Genomic DNA, 20,830 nt, shown 5'->3' on the forward strand with positions numbered 1-20,830 from the left:
TTAAATAAGTGGTTCTAACTGATCATTGACAATAGTTTTGTAAATTTACCTGATTGTTTATGATGGTGACATGATCGCGTTCGTTCTGAACAAAAGCAAACCACTCTTTAATTGCCTCTAGTCTGCTGCTAAATGTCAGAGGATTATTCTGGGAATGGTGAAAAGCACAGATTTTGAAAGACTAGAAGGCCATAAAATGGGGATATAAAATAATAAAAATGTATGTCCTGGGCTTGCTTCTTCATTAATGAGCCACTTACTATACACCCATTAAGTGTCATCTTTCTCTGTCTCTTTTCTAAGGATGCACCCCCATGGGGTGTGGACACGTACATTTTGTGTGCATATGTTTCACTCGGTTTTCTTTTGGTTTATCTGCATCCATCTGCCACCCCTTCTCAGGGCTGGAATGCCTTTCTCTGTTTGCTTTTTCTCTCTGACCTTCTTAATGACCCATAACAAATTACTAAACTGTAATATATAACATTAAATGTTACACATCGAGCTATGCTGTATTCTGGCTTTTAAGTTACTTTTACAACAAGTGATCTGGGGCTTCATATCTTTAATTAAGTTTGGAAGGAGAAGACTAAATTGGTAGTCTAATTTTGTTTTTCCTGTGAGCCGATGAGCTTCTAAGAAAAATAGAAAAAAAAATGTTTTTCCATTCCAGGACTAAAATATGTAAAAATGTTTCAGAATGGCATTATGTAAAAATTTTATGTGTTTATTATCAATAGGGCATGTGCTAATAATTCTAAACAATGCAAAAGATGAAGGTTTTAATTTTTTTAAATGTAATATTCGCCTCAGATATCATATATATTTCGAGTTTGTTAATCATTCTTGACCAACAGTATTTATTCACATACACATGCCCTCAGTGAGACTTTTATCATTATCCTAAGTCTAGAATTTATCTTGCTTGAAACAAGTCAGAGCTCTGTATACCATAGCAAGTAGCAGAGTGATTAAGATGGCGCATTCTGGAGTTGAAGACATCTGGTTTTGATTCTCAGCCCTACCCTTACTAGTTGTGTGCCCTTCAGAAAGCTGTTCCGTTCTCTGTGCCTTGGTTTCTTCATGAGCAAGCTAACAGTAACAGTTCTCATCCTCTAGGGTTGTTGTGAGAATGACAGATTTATGTTAAATACTTAGCCTGGCATATAGTAAGCATCAATAAGTTCGGCCTAGAAAAGATGATTTTAACTGATAATCTGTCATTGCCTTGGCATCAGTAAAACTAGAAAGAAGCACTCATAGGACTTTCTTAGATACAGGAGTTTTGAAGTCAGACTAAGTCTATTCGAGAAAAGATCATCATTCTAGAAACTGGAATGGTAGAATTCTGGGACTGAATGGGCTCTTCTGGGTGTTGTCGTGCCATATATCCCACCTAGTCTACACTCTAGAATGGTGCCAGTCATATAAACAGTTATTATGAAAATTAAAGGACTGATTCACATTGTGCACTACCTATGATATCACTCTACAATATCCCCCAAAGCTGCCCGTCCACCAATATCTGGTCCAATTACTTAAACCACTGTTAGCCTAATCTATAAAACGGAGGGCACAAATATTAAATTCATAGATTTATTTTGAGGCTCTAATAAGGCAAGTCCTATGAAAGCAGAGCTCCTTTGATTAGTTTCTGTGTTGTCGGAGCTCTGCTATGGCACCATTTGCTTGAATACCTAACGTGGTAGGAAAACCCCACCTCTAGTGCTAGAGGTCTATTTACTAACACACGTGTTATCAGAGAGCTTCAATCATTTTGACAGTCCTTAAAATGAGATCAAATTTCCTTCCTAGAGCTTCCACCCATAGAAGAAAAACTGCTAGCAATCATGAGGAGACTCTTTTCTTACTACCACCCGGTAGGGACTGGAAGGGCTGGGGACCAACTACCTGTTTCCTTTTTCTGCCCTCCTACATAGTGGTCATTTATGGTAAGGCTCCGTTACCTGAGAATAGGGGCTGTCCAATATCTCTCCCACGTAGGATTGTTCTTTCCAGGCTTTACAAGTGAGTTCAGTGAGTTTGGGAGATATGAAAGAAATGATTTAAAAATTACATTCTATGATTTATTGGAAATCTAATAGGCACTTGGTGGGCTTTTTTTTTTTTTTTTTCCATTTAGTGATTTCAGCAACCCCTATGAGAAGCAGGTATTATTATTCTTATGTCCCTATAAGGAACCCTAGGTTCAGAGAAGAGGGATTATTTGTACAGGGTCACACAGCTACATGAGCAAATCAGACTATGAGTTTATATTATGTGCGGCTGACGCTTGAGATCTCTATACAATCCTATATCTTTCACTGATACATTCACTGAGGGGAAACCCATGTCCTGGAAGAAACTCTTAGGACACGTATCCTTTGTGCCTCTGCTCATAATGTTTTTGACAGTGCACTTTTCTGTTGGAAAACAATCTGTCTTAATCACAAAGGTATTTGCAGTCTTTCATTACTAACAAACCAGGCTTCCCCAGTAAGCAAGTTATTCCAAGCAGGACATTTTTGTCTCAATATCAGCTTGAAAAAGTGCCTCACTTCATCTGGGAAATGGGTTATGTGCTGAGAATCTTGATTTAGTGTTTATTAGTATTTTAAAATAAATAATATATGTTATACATAGATACTTAAAAATATCTAAATTATTTCTGCTTACCATGAATTCTGTAGATTTCATTTGGCATGCCGCACAAAGGCTTCTACCAAGTGATTTTGCACTTCCAAGCCAAGCATGCAGATGGGAGAGCCCTCTCCTCGTTCGATCTAAACCCTCTTTACCCAAGTAGAGATAGCCAGGATTCTTTTGGGTGTTGGCAATAAGATCATTCTTTTCTGCACCCATTCTTAACCCAACTCACAATTTGTTGAGTTTGCTGGTGACTCAAAGATTCTTTATCATGCCCCTGCCGTTCTGTAGGTGCATGAAAGTTCAAGAACTGGACAGTTAAATTTGGATTCTGTTAAGCCCCATTCTGCGTGCTTGCTGCCAGTGGTTGGCCACATGGAGAGCGATAATTATGTATGTCCTTCAGACTTTATGAAGCTTGATGAATTAATTGGATTTTATAAAGCTGTTTGAGCTATGAACATGAAAGGTATTATGGATGTGTTAAATACTTTATTTCATATGCCCACCTTGCACCACAGTCCAAATGAGCCTTGTTATTATGCAGCCTGAGCCCTGGAGCAAGCCAGTGGCAAGGACAGGAGCCTCCTGTTTTATCAGGAGTCAGATTTCACAGAACTGAGGTCAACACTCAGTGCTTGCTTGCTGGGGAAGCCTGGTTTGTTAGTTATGAACGCAATCAGCATTCCTTTTCTTTTAACGTGAAAATCTGGAATTTTTATGGCGTCTGGGAAGTTCTTCCTCACTCTGACAATTCAAAAAAAATTTTCAAAAGGGCAAAATCAGACTTCACTTTTCTATGACATAGCTTGAATTAAAAGATTCTCTTTTTCTCTAGCTTTATTTCATTACTCTTTCCTTAAAAAGATTTTTCAGTGCTCTTGGTTACAATTCATCTAGATGGAGAGACAAAGGCAGCAAGTGAGAGATAAGAACGAGCTACTTGCCAGTGATTTGTTTCCCATTGGTGTGTACTATTTTGCTGTTTTTAAGGGATGCTATATCTTTTATTCCTGGCTTACTGACTGATAAACTTAGGGAGGTTCTGAATGATGTGAGTTTCTTTGGTTTCTTTTCTCTATCCCCAGTTCTTTGAATTAAATTTGTTTGGGGTCACATAGAGCCAAGGGTCAAGGGCTTCCCCGGCATCAGTGCGACAGATACAGCCCTCGTGAAGGACGACGCAGTAAGAGGGCAAGATGACAGTTTTTGCGGTGACTGGGACAGATGGGAAATCAATGGTAGGCTGTGACGTGACCTCTTTGACTCTTTCGAAAAGAACATGAAGGGGGAAGGAGAAATGGCATGTTAGTTCCTTGTGACATAATAAAAGGTGAGAAATCAAGGGAAAAAATACTGAAAACTGGTGTTTTGCAAAGTTAAAAAAGAAAATCACTGCTAGTAAACTGGCATGAAACCACAGCCAGGACCTAAAAATATTCGGTAAGCCCAGAATTCCCGGTACTCGGTTTTCTTGAGCAGTGGTGAATGCCTTGCAACCTGCATGAATTCATGATTCTTCCCATGTCCTGTGAGGGTACTAATGAGTGGGCATGTTATTGAATGTAAATGTAGATACAAAGGTTTAAAATAGAGCCGTGTAAGCATGGTGGTGATTTTCATACAGACTTTGTATTTTGTCAAGGGCATTTTTGAAAACTAGCCAAAACACGCTGGTCAAGACATAGTTTTCAAGACAGGCGGCTTTTCTATCATATTTCGTTCTGCGCTGTCATATGTCCTTTTGATACCACTTATAAGCTTTAACAAATGCACAACTGAAAACAACTTTTTCAATAGGATTCTAATGCTTCAATTGAAACAATGTGCTACTAACTGAGATGTGTCTTGAAACCTCTTTCTGTGCCCTTCCAGCCCACACCCCTGGGCTCCCATTCTCAATCATTCTCAACTCTATTCTACTCCCAGAATTTTTCTCTCTTGTATGTAATATTTTAGGAGAAACCTGGCATCTTTGAATCTTTCAACCTATGTTTCAGCATGGCCCTTTCATCCAAAGGAAAAAATATGCTCTGTAAGAACAGCAAAGTACCATAGACAGCAGTTCTTGGATCACATCATATTAACATTGTAACATGTGTAATTTAAAGCTACTTAGATAGAATAAACTTCCCAGGTCATCTCACTATATGGGGCCTTAGTCTCCCCATTGTTAATAATATTAATAACAGCATCAGAAGTATTTATGGACACAGTAGCTTGTGAGGTGTTTCGTAAGCCCATTTTATGTCATTGTCATGGCTTTCAATGAAGTGGGGAAACTGAGGCTTCAGCAAGGTAACTTCTCCCCAGGGTGCCGAGTTGCTCAGGCTGGAGCCCCGCTTTGATCCAAGTCTCGTGCTTTTTAAAGTCACTCATTCCATGTAAAATCACCAAAGCAGCAGCAGCTACCACTGTCGTCTGGTGTGTGTGTGTGGTGGCAGCTCACAGCATTCGGTGACGTGTACTTTCCAAATGGTGAAAAACTCTTGGTAAATTTCCAAATGAGACGTAGTACAGTATCGCCTTGATTTATATAGTAATGCTCTGCCTGAAACAATTCAATATATATTTAAAAGCATGCATAAAGACTTTGTGTTTACACCTAAAGTAAACTTTTAGGCTCAGATAATCTTATATTAGGTTTTCACCTAAAAAATATCCAGCAGGACTTTTGAAAACTGGCATGGGAACAGAGACAGTTCTTAGTCATTTGAGACTGCCCGGAGCATGTCGGAGCTTCCAGCAGTAAACTGGCCCCCCACCCACCTCATGCCTGTGTCACCTGCTATATATTTTCCAAATGTCCCCTGTGAGTGGTTGGTAGCACTCTCTTTAGGTAACACTGCTATGGACAGACTAGGATTTGAATAGGAACGGGAATCCTCAATTCTCAGATCCATTCCTTGATAGAGAACTCATAACTCTGTTACTCCCACTTGAAGAGACTGACCTTGAGCTTCAAAACCCACAAATTTTCCATAGGCTTTGCATTGATCATATTCAATGAATTTTCCCTCCATCCTTTTCTCCTTCCTTTTACTTTTTGTTTGTATATTCACTGGAACCTAGAGATAAAACTTGCATGCTATCAGATAAAAATAACTTAACCGGGTCCTTTGATTTAATGTTATGTCTTTGCAAGGAGGACGCAATTAAGTATCAATGGCCGTATCAGTTATGCCCTCAGTCAAGAAACTAAGCCACATGTGATTTCGAATTCCAGTTTTATTCTTGAAGTACAGTTCCATTTTGTATTCATCATTCAACTATTTTAAACTCTCTCCCAAAATTACATTTCTATTCTTTCTAATTTTGAAGTCACCATTATGTTAGATATTTATAACAGGGATGCCACAGCATCTGACACTTTGTTACAAATAGAAATCCACAAAAAGATAAGGCTCCGTGGTCTTCAGAAATGTATGTTTCATCAGTTTTCATCATCCATAAATACGCTGTTTGCATGCTCACCATCGGAGGGCATGACTTGGCAGCTCTTCTCTTTCTCTGATGGTTACACACTGAACTATCTGCTTACTCACATCGTCTCTAAAATGCCTGGCTATCTGTAGTAAGTTATCACATTCTAAAGGAATCGAGGTTTTCCTCTATAGGAAATAGCTAACCCAGTGCATATCAACCAGGACCTTAAATTCATGAACACCAAAGAATAGACCGAATAGTAAACCAACCCAGAGAAACCTGATTACAATTAGCAATAATTGCGCCTTGGATAAACCTCATGGGCTACCATACACCACTGTGCGAAGCTGAGAAACTTGATTACCGACATTGTCACCACGGCAAACCTACCATCATACTTCTGTTAGACCAGAACAGACTCTGGGAATGGGTATAATCACATTTTTAAATAATAAAAATATGGAAATATTATATGTCCCATTGTATTTTTGTAAAAATACAAAAGTTTTATATGTATGAAAACTAAGAAAAGTAAAGATATATACCAAAATAAAATGTTTTACAGTTACATAAATATCCTTATGGATAAATATAATGCATTTTCACCATTCCAATTCCCAAGTTTGAGCTTATTGTACACAATATATAATATTTGAGAAACAGGGTTAAAATAGTTTTCCTAGAATTTTTATTTGCTCTGTGCAGAAGAATACTTGATCTGAATTCTGTTGATATTTTGTGAGCAAAATAATTGCTTTATGAGTTTGTATTCTTTCAGCATTAGTTAATGTGGCTGGGCTTTGAATGTGAATTAATTCCAACTTGAGTTTTTGCAAGATATCTTTTTTAATGGATATTAAAAGTTTAAACCTTTTTCCATGATTTTTTTTAACTTCTCTAGGTAGTTCCCTAAATGTTTAATTTATCTCTATCAGCAAAGAACATGATTAATTGTAGAAAATTACTTGTAAATAAGCCCTAAAGTGGTTTGCTTATTTAGCAAATATTCATCATACGGAAGATATTTTGCTATGTACAGAGGCCATTAAACAAATAAGGAAAGGGGAGCCTCTCTTTAGCAAGTGCTGAATTTACTTGGTTCTTCGCAGATATGAATTTCCTCGTTTCTGGCAATATTGCTGCTGAGTGGGTATCCTTATTCTCACTTTACAGATGGATAAGACATAATATTTTTCCTCAAGAAACTCACATTCCATTAAAGATAAGTGAAATTAGCATGGTAAATGAAATTCTAAGGGTATGATCAGATTGTTGTGAGAGCCAGGGGACAGTGCTCCTAATTCTGCCTACGAAACCCGAGAGGGCTTCCCAGAGGAGGCACTGTTAGATTTGGACCTTGGGAAGTAAAGATTTTGACACACAAAAAAGCTAGAGGATGATATTCCAGAGACATGGAGCATTTCCACGCATGAAAGCTTCTCGACTGTTAAAAACCACAGTCTCCTGTGAGGGAAACAAGATTCTTGGGAAGAAATAAAAGGAGAGGGGATTAGACATGAAAGTTTAAACTAGATTGTGCTGGTGCTTTCTATGGTGTTATGTGACTCTAAATACATGCCAGAGAGGAGTGAGAAGGAGAGTGAAATGTCTTATTTTTAGGAAGCTTCAAAAGCCTATGGACAAGGAAGTGTTGATGAGACACTGGGGCAAAGGTGGGGTCCTGATTCAGTAAGGAATTACTCTCCTTACCACCTGTCATTTCAAACTTGCTATTTAAATGAGATGATATGTACAGCTGAGCCTATGCCAAAAAGTGATTATGAAGATAAATCTGCTACAAAATAACCTGTATGGTTACAGGGCATTTCTATGTTAAACACGAGAGTCTTGGGAACGCGTTCTCCACGCCACAACATTGACTCAGCCAATTAGGAATCGAAGTTTAATGTTTTCCTATAGTTTTAGCTTATGGAATTATATACAAAGATTATTATTCTGTCTTAAAAGTCTTTTAATCTTTTTCTATCTTCTTATGATGTCTCAAAAAACTGACATTACGGTTTTCATCCATCAATGATTTTTTTTCTTAAATTGGTAATATGGTTACTTCTACATAAAATTTTTCCTTAGTGTACATATTTTCCTTATATACTGGTGTATCAATTTGTATCTGTGTAGTGATGCATAGAACATCGTTTTGCTGGCCCCTCATAATACTGTGAAGCATGTAGATCAAATGGTCTCCTTCTTCTGTGGATGGGGAATACGAAGCTGAAAAACCTTTATTCCTTTTGGGTGATATCTATGGTGTTGTCTTTCTTTTTTTTTTTTTTATTCCACTTTACTATTTAATTTTCTGGCTTCATTGAGAATTCTCCCACGTTCTTATAGAAATGATTTCTTTTTAAATTTTTAGGTACATCTTTGGCTTAGGATGTTATTAGTTTCTGGATAAATGTCAGGATATGAGTAGGTGGTTTGAATTCAGACAGAGAAATTCACATAATATGTTTATACACTTTTTAGTGCCAAAGTCAGAGGAACATATGGTTTACTGAGCTCTCCATGAATACAGCATTTATGTTAATATTTATTTTAAAATGGATTATTTTTATGCTTAGTAGATAAATGAAAAGTCTGACATATTCTGCTTATGCCAAATGTATTCATTTTTATAATTTATTTCTCATAATCTATTCATTGCTTGTCTTGTCTTTTCTCTTCAACCGCTTTAAAACCCATTAGTTACCCTGAAACAACAATATTGTGTGTATTGGCGAAATATAGCTATAGTCACAAATTTAATATGAAATTAGATAATGTAATAACCTGACAAAATTGGACTATGCTTCCTAAAGAGATTTATGATGTTTGACATGACTCACGTGGTAAATACAGTGAAACCAGGCCCTTGAGGGGCCACATTTTTCTCTCAACACTTTGGGAAAGTGGGGTTTCTGCAGAGCTGTGTATATTGGGTTGCTGAATATTACCTTCATTACAAATGATTTTACTTTTGTTTCTCATTTCATTTCATTTATTTTACTTTCATTTCATTTCATTCTAAACTTTCAGGGCATCTTCATTTCATGAAAGAAGTCTTCTGATCATAATTTTTAACCATGGGCTTAGTCATTAATCTTTACTAAGGATTGGGCAGTTCTGATATTACAGCCTCAGCTACAAGCATAGGTACTGCAGAAGAGGTGATATCACAGGCGATCCCATGAAGTCTGTCGTAGAGAAAACCCCCAAGGCAGGTCAGCCTGCTATCTTGGTAGTTTTCCTCTTTCTCATAATGGTGAAAAGAGCCTGGATTTCTGATAGGCTTGCCAGCGAAGTTGATCATTATTGATCAGTTTCGCTCAAATGGATCAATCTTATAAATTTCTCACCCTCAGGAAGAAACCCACTGTGCTATCCTTGTTCTTTGCCTTGTCAACATTATTTTTTAAATTATTATTGTTATTATTTGCTTTAACAACCCAACAGCTTCTAGATGTCTCTAGGACATGTCTGTATTTTTTCTCATGTACACCCTGTTGATGGGATATATCAAAGACTGCCTCTCACTGTTTTAGGAGTTTATGCAAACTTATTTTCTAGGAGCCCTTACCCACGATCTTTCATCAGGAGAAAAATGATTCTTATATAGACCAAAAACCAAGTTCTATTTCTTTCTAAGTTCTGTTTAGTGTTTTGGCTTGAATACAAACAAGATCAAAATAACACTTTATGATACAATTAGGTTGAAAGCCCAGTGATCTTCCTACATTAAGCTCAAACTTCTCATTAAATCACTTCTCTAGTAACATTCCTGTTTTTATTTTTCTTGGTTTTGGTGCTGATTTTGATACATAAGAAACATAATAGCGCAGTCTGGTCCTGATACTCAAGGACACGCAGAGAACTTCAACCCATGGGGGTGCCTGGGTGGCTCAGGCAGTTAAGTGTCTGCCTTCTGCTCAGGTCATGATCTCAGGGCCCTGGGATGAGTGGGCCTCCCTGCTCAGCGCTTCTCCCTTTCCTTCTACCTGCGGCTACCCCACCCTCCACCCCCACTTAGGCACTCTCTCCTCTGTCAAATAAATAAATGAAAATCTTAAAAAAGAACTCCAGAACATGGCATGAACAGTCACCTTTTTCATATCTGACGTTTGTGTTTCGTCTCCTCCAAAATCCCCTATGAACATTTAAGTGAGATTTAATAGAAGTCTTGTTCTGAGTTCTGGAAAGAGGGCAGAGAGCAAAGGTACAAAAAGATCATAGCTGTTTAACTATAAACTTAAGTAATAAAATAGGTAGATGTAAGTGAAAAGTTTATCTGAATCCCAAAGTCATTGCGATTTGCATCAAAAAACAGCAATTAAAGTGAAGCTTTTTCCTATGCCATTGTCTTTCCTATTGGTTACTTATCCTGTTTGATTACTTTCAGGCGAGGGAATCTGAGAAGTAGGTGGGCTTTCATTCAAGCTTTAGGAAACGAATAGAGTCGGAGAATGAGAAGCAGTGGGATGTTTTAATTACGTGTGTGGCATCTACGCAGTCACTATACTTGGGATTGCTAATATACAACTTTACAGAAGAAGAGCCTCTTTTTCAAGTTATTAAATTTTCAATTTTACTGTGGGACATATTAGACTCATTTTAAAAAGTTAGAGCTCCAGAGAACCTTGCAGACCACTTAGTTCAATAAATTTATTGTATAAAAGAAGCAGGCCTGGAAGAATTAATTTTATTTTAGATTTTCTTTTCTTCCTTTCTTCCATCTCTCTTCCTTTCTTCAGTGATTTTTCCATAGTTCTCTAGTGTGGAATTTCTCTTTAAAAAGAAAAAGACCAATACAGTGAAAAGCGTTTAGCTCCTTTTTTATTTCAGGGTAATGTTCTAAGTAATGAAAATCAGAATGCTTCATAAATTTCAGCTCTTAATGCCATCATATATTCATAACATGCAAGAATTTGAATCCTACTTTAGGTGGGAAATTCAGAAGGTCACATTAGTTTAATTTGATTGCGTTTGTCTCTCCTTTATGATTGCCTATGAAACAAGTTTGAAAAGTCCAATGAAGCTGTCAAATTTGTACGTCTCCATGTGTGTGAGGAACGTTTCCTTTCTAGGGAACTGCCTAGTTATTAGTGTATTTTCTTTAATTCTTTATAAAGGATCCGCATGTGAGGTTCTTAAAATACGGAATCTTTTCTGAAGCTTTTTACATTAATTTCTTAAACTACTCTTTGATAATTCTTCTTCTAAGATCAAAATTTATTGAAACCATTTCAAATATCCAGATTCAGGTTTAAATTCCAAGTTGTTTAACATGCCAACTATCATCCTCCTTCTATTTGGGAACTAAACCAGGACGTGTATGGGAACAACATCACACATAATTCTACTCATGTTTGTGTGTTCTCTTATACCTTCGTGTTGAATTCACATAAACTTTCTCATTTAATTTTTCCCTACACCTCAGTGAAGTATATACATCATTACTATTATTCGTGACTCAAAATCACACACAGAAGTGCAGCCCCTCATTGTTATTCCCGTTTTCTTTTTAGCTTCATGAGATTTTGAGGATTTAGAGGTCTGTGAAAGCAGGGCAGGATTCGTCATCCTCTAAACACACCCTAAATTTTTCCACCCACGTGTCTTTGCCCAGCTTGCTCGTCCTCTCCAGTTCCACTGCCATGCTTGTCTGTCCCCATCTCAGAGCGCATCTGTTTAAGGAGCACCTTCTGGATCCAATGAGCCCACAACACGAAGTCCTTTCCTCTATGTAGTAACAACCCTCAGCACTGCTTGGTTATATACCCGCCTAACGTTGCAATGGCTTCCAGATGTCTTTTGCAATATTGATTCTACAGTTGGGGATCACTCTGTAGGATTAAAACAGCTTTGGCTTTTCATCATTTTGAGCCTCAAAGATATACCTAGTGATATGCTGGGATGAGGTTTTGCACTAAATAGATATCCATATGTGGCTTGATGGAGCATGGCGAAAAGTTCGGTTTTAGGGAAGGAAAGAGCCTTTTAATGAGATGCCTTCTAACACAGTAAGGATGCTGAGGCCTGACAATGGTAACAGGTAGTCAGAGAGAGCAGTACTCATTGGAATTAATACTGCAATTTAAAATGTTGACTGACATCCCAGTACACATAGTTTTAGCACCAAATGGGGAAAATTAAAAAAAATACTCTTGAAAATTTTTTCCAAGCATATAAGCTGGGGAGAGGGTAGAGAAATGTCTCAACGTTTAGTCTTTGGGCACTGTTGCTTTTACTTGTTCAGTGAGAAAAAGAAGGCAGCTCGTAGGTTTCTGACAAAGCAATTATAGCAAGACACAGATGCTGGGAGCTGACCTGACATTTGCCCCTGGATAGTTGTCATAGCAGCAGGCTGAATAGAACAGCTTGCTGCCAGTGCTGCTGTGGGCTCTGCAGGAAGTCCCGCCCTGGATGGACCACATTAAAACAATATTAGCAGTGGCCATCTTTCTCCTGTATTTGGTGCTTATCTAATTTTTAAGTACTCATTTCCTAGGAAGTCCACGTGTAAAAGCAATGACAACCACAGGCCGTGGGGTGATTTGCAGAGCCATCCACCATAAGTAGATCCCATGAATCTAGGGTATTGTTCCCTGGGGAGAAGGTATTTTAAAGTGTTGTTAACAAAAGAAAGGTTTGGAAGCTAAACTGGATGTAGCCTTTAAAAAAATTTTTTTTCCAAGCTCTGTATGCTGTGTCCATACTCAGCAAATTTTGGTCCTTATTTACTCTTTGATGACTCACAAATACACGCATGCACCCCTTCATCTTTGTCTTATACATAAAAGATAGCCACCTAAAGTTGTGTATAAAAGATGGAAACATATATAAATATAACTACATAAAGGAGAGGGTATCTCAATATGTTAAAAAGAAGGCTTCAGGGGCGCCTGGGTGGCACAGTCGTTGGGAGTCTGCCTTCGGCTCAAGGCGTGATCCCGGCGTTCTGGGATCGAGCCCCACATCAGGCTTCTCCGCTGGGAGCCTGCTTCTTCCTCTCCCACTCCCCCTGCTTGTGCTCCCTCTCTCGCTGGCTGTCTCTCTCTGTCGAATGAACGAATGAATGAATGAATGAATTTAAAAAAAGGCTTCAGGATTGTTTAGTGGGGTGCTCATTTGAGTTTTGGAAATGTGACTTTTGGTTTAGTAGGCTAGAGTTGGCTTTAATGTGGACATGTCTTTCGAAAACCAGAGTCTTAATAGTAATGTTAAGTGTATATCATTAGACAATCGTATTTTATAAATAGTTATAATTGTTAATGCATGCATAATTTTGAAACACTCAGATAAACTACTGATAACTATGCAATTTTCAGCAAAAAAAAGGATTTCTAGTCCAATGATAACTAAGATCGATGATAGTCTTGGATTATTCTACGTAAACAAAAAACAATGAAAATCCTAATCCCTTGTACGATCAGTGAGAGCCTGTATATTCTACACCATGACCTAAAAATTTCCTAAATATTTTCTAAACCATGGCTTTAAGCAATTATGGAATAGACATCATAAAAACATCATAAAAATTTAGAATAACCACAACTAAGACAGTGCTTTTTTCTCTTTTTTCTCAGTCAATGTATATTTCCACCATGAGGAGGAATTTTAAAAATTGCATTTTTTCACTCAATTTTTTGATCCAATAAAAATCTAAGCAATGTTATTGACTAAAGAAAGATAGAAATATAATCTGAATGGTACTATTTTGCTTTTGCTTACAGCTTGAGAAAAAATGAATATAATATATTGACTCTATAGTAATTTCAAACCAGCATTTCAGAAATTACAAAAGAATGCATGCACAAGAAGCTGAAAAGAATATACACTAAATTGACGATTTAGAGTCAAAATTGCATTTTGTTTCTGTTATGAATCAGGTTGGAAATTGGAGGAGTTTTCCAAAAAAGCTTGGAAGTGCAATTTCTTTGGACACAAAATAGGTAGGCATTAAAATATAGTTTATTATAATGAACCAACCTTTAAGAATGTATTTAAAAGCATAAAATATATTCACCTCAATGGCACAAAAATTGAAGATATATCTAATCTAATCCAAGTCCATATACTATATATGAAGAGAGACTCTTCTCTATTATTCCCCTGGGGAAGAGTTAAGTGACATTTGTCTGCTGTCGCAGGCCCTGAGGTAGTGACAGAAGGTCTCTGTAGGGTAGCCTGCAAGACTAGGTGCTAGATATGAAAGTATCCAAGGAGTCCATGTTCAGAGATGAGGAAACCTGATGAACTTTTTTTTTCCTCAGAGAGAACTTGAATTAGAAATTGTCAAAGCATTTAATTCATTAAGTACTTGGTAAAACACCAGACCAAAAGCTTAACTTTATTTTTAAGTTTAGAAGTGACCCAAGAGAGAGGGATCTGACATTCAGTGACTGTTGAAAGCAAATGGAAGATGGTGCCGAGAATTGGGAGATCGAGCACCTAGAAATCTCCTGCTTGAAAGTGTTAGAAAATGTAGTCAGAGATGGTTTGAGCAAAAGGGAATTGTTAAGCTCAGGCAACTCAAAATTCTAGCAATAGGGTCAGCTTTATATGGGGTTGACTATCTTTAGATAAATAGGATCTCCCTGAGATCTCTGCTCCATCTTTGTTGTTTCTATTCTCAGATGGGTTATTCCTCATGGTAGCGATATGGCTGCAGTAGCTCCAGTTTTTTCCATCTTCCCACGCACTGTGATTGGGTTACATATGCATCCCGGGAGCACATGCTGAGGCCCGGAGAACAGAATAATGCATAGGTTGCTTGTTCAGTTTTGGATCCATGGGCGCAGTCAGCTCTGCAAAGCACATGGAATAAAAGCAGGAGAGCAAAAATCAGAAGCAGTTTCTAAAAGGGGGAGGGGAGAAGATAAATGCTGAAAAGCCAAAGAAAAACAATATTCTCTAGAGTGAGCTGTGTTAGCTTCCTAGGATTGCCATCCCAAAGTACTACTGACCTGGTGGCTTAAATCAACAGAAATTTATTTTCTCACATATGTGGGGGCTGGAAGTCCAAAATCAAGGTATTGCAAGGGCCACATTCCCTTCAAAGTGTCTAGAGGAGGATCCTTCTTTTCCTCTTCCAGCTTCTGGTAACCCCAGGCATCCCTTGGCTTGTGGTAGGAATCACCGTCTCTATCTTCATAGGGGCATCTCTCTTCTGTGTCTGCATCTGTTCTTTTCTCATAAAGACACCAGTCATATCGGATCAGGTCCCATCCTACTACAGTCTAGTCTCAACGAGATTACACCTGCAAAGACCCGATTTCCAAATAAGGTCACATTTGCAGGTAACAGGGGTTAGGATTCAACATATGTTGTTTTGTTTTATTTTGTTTTGTTTAAAGATTTTATTTATTTATTTATTTGACAGAGAGAACACAAGCAGGGGGACTGGAAGGCAGAGGGAGAGGGAGAAGTAGGCCCCATGCTGAGCCAGGGAGCCTGATGTGGGACACGATCCCAGGACCCTGGGATCATGACCTGAACTGAAGGCAGAGACTTAACCGACTCAGCCACCAGGCGCCCCTCAGCATCTGTTTTTGTGGGGCACAATTCAACCTGTGACAGTCCACCCTCTGCGCTCCTCACCAAATTCATGTCTTTTCCACTTTCAAAATGCAGTCACCCATCCCAACTTTATCAGATGTCTTAACCCATTCCAGGATCAATCCTAAGTCCAAAATCTCCCCTAAATATAATAAATTCAACAAGTTTCAAATCTTCTAAATCATCCAAATCTGGTATGGGTGAAACTCTGAGTATGGTCCATCCTGGGGCAAAACTCATCTCCTCCTGTAGACCTGGGAAACCTGGAAAATAAGTTAAATGCTCCCGAAATACAATGATGGGGCAGGCGTAGCATACACATTCCCATCCCAAGAGGGAGGGATGGGAAAGGAAAAAGGGTTCACAGATCTTGAGTAAGTCCAAAACCCAGCAGGCTAAATTCCATTTTATTCCCGGGCCTAAGAATAGCGGTCTGTGGTGCCGGCTCTGTCCTCCCTGCCCAGCCGGGCAACAGCCCCAGGCCCCTGCACTCATAGCCCAGGGATGTCTGGTAGGCTGGCTTCGTCAGCTCCGCCGTCTCTCTCTGGTCTCTGCAGCTTTCCTTTGCCCTACAAATCTGTCTTCTCTCATTCTATCCCATTCAAGCTTGCAGTTTCCCTGCCAGCATAACATTTTCAAAACATTCGTCAGTCTTCCATGGATGTTGAAGTGATCCACATTACTTGACATGAGGGTTCTTCACACACCCTTCCTGGATGAGCTCGTCTCTATCCCTAGCCTCTGCTGAGATGGTCGACTGGACTTAGAAGTCACACTTAAAGTCTTTAGCATAGGGTGGCCCACCCATCCCCTTTTTTCAAAGCAGGTTGTCTAGAAAATTTGCCAAATCAAGTGCTGATTCCTTTGTGTTAGCAAATTCAAACTGCAACATGGGCTAACTCCAATTATTGCATTTTTAAAAGAATGTGTATATGGCTTTATGTCCATTAGGTGATATTATACCTAATAAGAATTTACCAACAGAACTATTGAAGGCATAGAATTTAAAGTATATCTATAAATGGAAAATATATTACTACCTCCAGTGCTATATAAATGGGGAAAAAATTTATAAATTATCTTTGTTTTACTTATTTAAAGATGTAAGGTAGGGCTAATATTTCCATTTATTTGTGTTTTTTTTTTAATTACATGAGTTTTATTATCAGGAGATTGGCACAGATTCCCTCTCTCTCTCTCTCTCCTATGTAGCACAAATATAGAAAAACTCTTATACAAAATAAAATTTTATATCAAAATATGAAGGAATGCTAATAATCTTAAATCAGTGATAGGTATGGAGAAAATAAACATTTGAAATAAAATTCAAAAGAAAGGGAAATATAGCCCTATTCCCTATTGATACATGCTTTGCTCTTTCATGAATGTAGCAAGTATATATACTCCATTATGTTGCTACTGTCAAAGCAATAAAAGTACTTTATATACCTCATGCCCCCACATCCAGAAAATCTGTTCTTTCTTAAAAGAATTTATTTTGTATTTTTGCTAAGTATTTTTTTTTTAAATGCTGCAGCTCAATGCTTTGTATTTATTGAATCATTTTTTAGTTCAGACTATGGCCAGAGGAAGGGGTTCTCAGCCTCAAAAGAATCAGGGTAAAAAGTAACTCTTCTTTTTGCCCACTGATATAAGTACCTTTTGCTGAGTTGTAATAATTGTTAAGTATAAGATGGGAATACTATGGAGATTTACATTGTTTTTCTGCTTTAGAGACAAAGCTGTTAGAGAACCCAGTGATTCATGCATACGTACCGTGTACATTTCCCCTAATCAAGGCCATCTATAATTAGACTAGTAATAAGTGCTTCTTAATGATGAGGAGGAAACTAATTATTAATGAGCTGTCTCTTAAAAAGTACTGTCCATTCATTAGCTCTAAAGTGCTGACCAAGCTTTAAATGTGTGCATTCTGCTCTTAAAAAAATCAAACTAAAATTTAAGTATAACATTTATATATAAGAGATATATATTTGTTGCTCTTCTCTGAATATTGAAAACAGCATAGAAAATTCGACAGTGGTTTATTGATTATAGAGATGCCCACTCAAGACAGGTTCTGAAAAGTTGTTTGTATCTGTGTATGAAGGCAAGCAGCCCACAGCCCACATTCACCCCTGCACAGCACTGAGGGGACAGACATCAGGGCTGCCTGGCCTCAAATTCCTTCCCCTAATCCCTTCCTGAGCAACCGCTTCAGGCGGAGGAAAGGTCTTTGTGACATGTCAGGGTCCCCTGTTCTTGGACCTCAGAGGTGAAGTAAATACAGTGGATGCTGTTGTTATCAGGTAGCTCGAAAGCCTCGGTCCGTGAAGCACAGATGGGGAACCTGGGGCTGAGCTCTGGCTGTGGCCACGGGGCCCAATTCATCTCAACACACCCATTAGGTCTTACAGGTATTTCCAGGAATAATTCAGTAGAGCCCGGCATGAACTCATGTCTTGCTTCAACAGGTCAGGAAAACGCTGCTTCAGTATTCTGAAAAGAAATAAAAATTAAAATGAATTGAATCATTTCTCAGTACAATAAACATGTGTGTGTGTGTGTGTGTGTGTGTCACAACTAGAGAGGAGGACGGCAAATGGGAGCAGACCACAGGAGTGTTTATTTGGCCTAAACATGGCTGGAAAATGTTTGCATTTGAACCCATTTCTGTCCCCGCAACTTGCCTTCGTCCTATAGTCAGACCCCTCTCTCACTTATGCACGTCGCTGGGTACCCAGAAGCAGTTGAGTTTGCCACCTCTAGCGTATCAAGACTTTTGATTTATATCATATTAGCCGAGACTTTTATTACCCAAACATACATGCCAACATTTTTTATTTAAAAATTAAAGCTTTGCTAATCCTCAAAAAAAAAGAATTAGGATGAGAAATAAGATAGTCTTTAGATGTTTTACCCATTCCAACTTATACAAATATGCAAATACTATCTCCTTTCCACATTTTGAGAGTAGGATAGAAAATATTGTTAAAGGAATAGGAGTAAGAAAGTTATTTAGATTTGATTCTTCTCTTTTTCCATATTTTAGCATGGAAGAATGTGTGGTTTTGCCCTTGAGAGAACTCCTGTGTTAGAAATAATACATATATCCGTAAGAATACAGGAAGGACATATGAATATATATCAGCAAGAATATACGAATACAAATCAAACTCAAGCTGCATTATGAACCTTGTTCTTAACCAACCACTGAATTAAGGTTTACTTCCTGTTTAAAATTCTAAATTTCTGTGTGATTTCTGTGAGCCACTTGGAACCAATAGCCTTGCTTGCTACAAAACATGGAAACAACTGGGCAGATTTCTTTTTTCCACCCAAAATGAATCTATCAGTATTCATTTTGAACTGAGTTGCCTGTTGTTCCTGGTAAGTTCAGAGGGAAATAAGCCTCTGGGTCCCCAAATAGGTAAACACATTATTTATGTTTGCTCATAGCAAAGACATGTTTAGTTAAAAAAAAAAGAATGGGGCCAGAGTCCTTAAGCTAGAATTAAAAGACATTTATAAAGCAGACACACAACTAAATTAACTCATTTAAAATGAAGGATTCCTGGAATAAAGCATCTTGAAAGCCCACAGCTCATGAAGCATTTGAAAGCCATGGAAGGAGGGAGAGAGACAGCCTTCGTTAAGCAGGCCCCAAAAGGCACGCATCTTAGAATGAAGCCCTCATTTTTAATGAGCCTTCTGCAGAGTTCGAGATGATCATATTGTTCTTGAGGTGGTGGTGGTGTTAAACACCTTACCGCATTTTATCCAACCTACTCACAAAGCTGTACAGATATTAATATGACCCTATTTAGATGGCTTCCACAGGGCACATGGAACTGTGTGCCTTTGTTCACCCAAACACACCCAGAGACGAACAGGCTGAGGGCTGGGCCAGCTCTTGACGGCAACTCTGGGTGAACCGCTGACCGGAAACAGGGCTTTCTACCCAGCTGTTCGCTCGTTTACACACAGGACTGTATCCTATCTTCTCTTGGCAAGGAAAGACCCACAAAGGAGGGAGAAGGAGGAGGAAAGAAAGTTGTAGTTCATTTGCATAATTTAGGCTTCTGGAAATTAAAAGTATTAATCACCTTGCTGATTTTGTACTGAAATGAAAAAACTGCTTATCAGCAAATCCAGCCCCCTGCACGGTGCCCGGGTTAAAACAGCAAATCCCATCAAAGGGGAATTTTGAAGTGAAGATAATGCTGAATTCATGATGAAATAGCCTTGTGCGATTCCATTATTTTTCACTTCGCTTAATTTTATTTTAAACGCTATTTTAGAATTAAAACACCCCTTCCTTAATAATGAATGTCGTTTGTCCTTGAAGCTATAGTTGAGGCCAGTTACAAATTTTAAAAGATGAAGAAAACAACTTTGAATTTTTGCCTATAAACATCTGAAGATATACCTAAAAATATATTTAGTACTAGGCATACCAAAAAAAAATCGTAGTACTTGGTGGTCATCAGAGTAAGTATTGTTTATTAAGTAAACAGATGAAAATATTTTTTATTTGAAAAATTTCTCATTTCTACTGTCACATTGTTGCACATTTAAATAGATAATCATGAAATATTAAAATGATATTGCTAGCCATATTTCTTTTTCGCCTTTTGTGTCTTAATTGCCTAACGACATTAACATACCGTGGAATACTGTGTGGGAAAGATCTGCTTTGGATACCACTTTTCTGCCACCTGTAAAAGAGCTCCCAGCAGTATTTGACAGCTTACGCCTGATAAAGATCATTCCCTGTGAATGAATAAATGAATATTACTCTTTGTCTCCTCTAGTGAAACATCCCCAGTTTCTTTAAGTTCATTCTGAAGTCTTGCGATCTTCCAGCAACCTGGTTTTTCTTGCCTGGACAGGCTCAGTATATGCTGGCTCACAGGGTAGCAGTCGGGAAGGTCTGACTTGCTCAGCATGGTGCATGGGGTAAGCCCGCAAACTCTGGAGTCAGAGTGCCTGGGTTTAGACCTCAGTTTCAATACTTAGAGCTGTGTGAACTTGGATTTGTCACGTAGAAGCCTTTGTGCCTCTGTTTTTCCAGTGTGTAAAATGAGAGTTTAATAGTCTATAATTCATTGGGAGGTTATGTGGATTAAGATAATATGACGGTCAATTAGCACAGTTCCTGGCATATAGTAAATGCTAAGTATTACCTGGTAATATATTTAGC

The 20,830-nt window shown here is 38.2% G+C and overlaps 1 protein-coding gene across 4 annotated transcripts in view; it reads left to right on the top strand.

Annotated features, from left to right (window-relative positions):
- Positions 1-20,830, top strand: part of NOL4 (nucleolar protein 4) — a 388,144-nt gene that overhangs the window by 294,612 nt on the left and 72,702 nt on the right. The gene's annotated exons all lie outside the window — the stretch shown is intronic.

The sequence above is a fragment of the Ursus maritimus genome, unplaced genomic scaffold, assembly GCF_017311325.1.
Source record: "Ursus maritimus isolate PB19 unplaced genomic scaffold, ASM1731132v1 scaffold_18, whole genome shotgun sequence".
In the NCBI taxonomy this organism is placed as follows: domain Eukaryota; kingdom Metazoa; phylum Chordata; class Mammalia; order Carnivora; family Ursidae; genus Ursus; species Ursus maritimus.